The following is a 2932-nucleotide window of genomic DNA, read 5'->3' on the forward strand; positions in this document are numbered from 1 at the left end:
GTGGTAGCCAGCTATAATAATACAATTTTGTAATAATAATACTACAAGTTTGTAAATGTCCAAATATACTCGGCAAAAAAAAGAAACAACCCTTTTTCAAGCGACTTTATTTTAAAGATAATTTTATAAGATCCAAATAAGCTTTACAGATGTTTATTGGAAAGGGTTTAAACAATATTTTTCATGCTTGTTCAAGGAATCATAAGCAATTTTTATTGCACATGCACCTGTGGAACAGTCCTTAAGACATTAGCAGATTAAGGACACAATTAAAATAACTTAGGGCACTAAAGAGACCTTTCTACTGACTCTAAAAAACACCAGAAGAAAGATGCCTAGGGTTCCTGCTCACCTGCATGAACATGCCATAGGCCTGCTGCAGGGAGGCATGAGGACTGCCGATGTGGACAGAGCAATAAACTGCAATATAAGATGCCTAAGACAGTGCTACAGGGAGACAAGAAGGACAACTGATCATCCTCACAGTGGAAAATTACATGTAACCATGTTCCCCACCAGATGTGATCGAGAACTTGCAAATTAATTGGTGGAAGAGTGGGGTAACATCTCACAGCAAGAACTACCAAATCTGGTGCAGTCCATGAGGGTGAGATGCTCTGTAGTACTTAAAGCAGCTGGTGGCCACACCAGATGCTGACTGTTACTTTTGATATTGACCCCCCCTTTGCTCAGGGACTCATTATTCCATTTCTGTTCGTCAGATGTCTGTGAAAAATGTTCTGTTTAGGTCTCAGTTGTTGAATGTTTTTATGTTAATACAAATGTTAAAGAAATTTGCTGGAAATTAAAGCAGTTGAATGTTAGAGGACTCTTTTCTGAGTATACTTATGGACTTGAAAATTCATTAACTATCTCCTTGAGACCTCTTCAATACATTCTTATTGAATATGTGGGGGGTTTTGTTTGTTTTTAAAAGTTTTATTATTGCATTTAATTTTGTCTGTCATCAGTATAGCTTTCTACTCTGAGTATACCATACTTTTGCTTTTAGAGAAAACCCTATTACTCTCCATCAATGACTTCTGTAGATAGCAAATTTTGCTTTGCATAGCCACCTGTGTTCCACCCTCTTAAGCATGCACTGTGTGGCATTCCCAAGTGGAGGGAAACATTTATCCCAAATTTAGTAAATCCAACTACACCACCCCTGGGGAGAACCAGGGAAATACTCCCAAATAAAAAGGCACACAAGTTCTACCAATCAGGGCAAGGAACATGAGAGCGAGACAAGTATAAATATAAAAACTATATTTTATTATGACACTTAATCATTAAAACTTAACATGCAAGTATAAAATTGCTCTACCATGAAGCACAATAAGGATTTTTTTTAAACTAAGCACTATGAACAAGGCAGGCCAACTACAGCTCGGGAGGTCATCCAAACCCATTGCAAGTCACACCAAAATCATCAAGCACTACCTACACCATAAGGAAGTTGTTGTGTTGGCACACTGGGCACATTGTGAAGCACACCACCGAATAAATGCAGCTAGCCTCCCCTGTTCCACCAAGACTCACTGGCTCCTGGAGAGAAAGAAGACATCGGTTAACTCAAAATTACACAAAATACTAAACAATAAACAAAAAGAAACAAATTACAGACACCATGGGGTGGTGGCTGGATCACCCAGACCCATTAACACCACCACATGAAATAGAGGCAGTTAACAGCACCTAAGCAGAACCAGAATTATGGTAGACAGTACAAATGAAAAATATAGCAACTATAGCATGGAGACAGCAAGGCTTAACATACACCCTCTCAGTAGTAAGGTGGTTGTGTGGAACAAACCTGAAACAGGTGTGAGGCTGGAAAACACTAATTTACCGCCTCTCAGACTACATGTGGTTAAAAAACATAAACCAGACATACAGCCAAAACTAAAGTAAAACAAAACATTGAAGTAAAGCAAAACAAAATCAGGTAAAGCAAGACAGATCGGGTGAAACAAAACAGCGGGTGAAACAAAACAGCAAGTAAAACAAAACAGCAAGTAAAACAAAACAGCAAGTAAAACAAAACAGCAGCGGCGTCACATGTAGCGTCTTCGGCTAGGGATTTGTTTTAGAGAAGACTTAGATGCTCAACTCCCCACTCTCACCTTAACACAAAGATCAGAGTGTCAACCTAAATCTACCAAGTCCTAATGTGAAAAAGGGAGAAATGCACTTACCATTGGGTTGAACAAAACACCAGACACGAAGTGGTATAATTACTCACAGGTACCGCGGCTCGACATACATCTACATATCATTCAGCCACTGGCTAAATGTTGCGATCACTGAACGCGATCTCCGCCACCAACTTGCCACATTAACCTTGAAACGTTCACCTCATTCAAACGTGCACCGTGAGTAAAGCCTGAACTTGCCTGAACGGAAATGGGAACCGGAAATGTCAGGGGAGTAAGGAACTCTGAATCACCAAGACACCTATGCGCCTACCAAAATAAGGGTCCTGAAATAGTCGGGTAGCTCCCACCCTATTGGTCTGACGAAGCCATACCCCGAGCAGAACCAATAGGATAGTTCAATCGCTTACCCTGCCACAACTGGAAAACATGTTTCTGGAAAAACAAACAAACAACCACATAATATGTAATTGTTCTTCTCACATCATCAGTGTACCATAATGGAATTTGCATGTTTTTAAATGTCTTGAGGTCCAAAAGGCAGCACATACTAGCAATGACTCAGATATTATAACACGACTCAATCACAATGCTTCAACTCCTTCTTACAACCATGTGTTTCTAAGTGTTTGTGGAGTATGAGTATTTTCCACTGTTTCATTTTGCATTTGCCATCTCACTGCTTGTCATATGCACGAAGCAGTGGCAAAGCAGCAGCATTACTGCACATATATTATTCACCAGGCAAAGGCTAATAGCTCAGTTGGAGTTGCTGA

The 2932-nt window shown here is 39.9% G+C and overlaps 1 long non-coding RNA gene across 1 annotated transcript; it reads right to left on the minus strand.

Moving 5' to 3' along the window:
* Window positions 1-1254: 1254 nt before the first annotated feature.
* LOC108263157 (uncharacterized) lies at window positions 1255-2621 on the minus strand. The gene is made up of 2 exons (XR_001812096.3): window positions 2199-2621; window positions 1255-1548 (listed from the first exon to the last, which is right to left on the minus strand). It is a non-coding gene; the product is annotated as an uncharacterized LOC108263157 (long non-coding RNA).
* Window positions 2622-2932: the final 311 nt, after the last annotated feature.

Source organism: Ictalurus punctatus, chromosome 1, assembly GCF_001660625.3.
Source record: "Ictalurus punctatus breed USDA103 chromosome 1, Coco_2.0, whole genome shotgun sequence".
In the NCBI taxonomy this organism is placed as follows: Eukaryota; Metazoa; Chordata; class Actinopteri; order Siluriformes; family Ictaluridae; genus Ictalurus; species Ictalurus punctatus.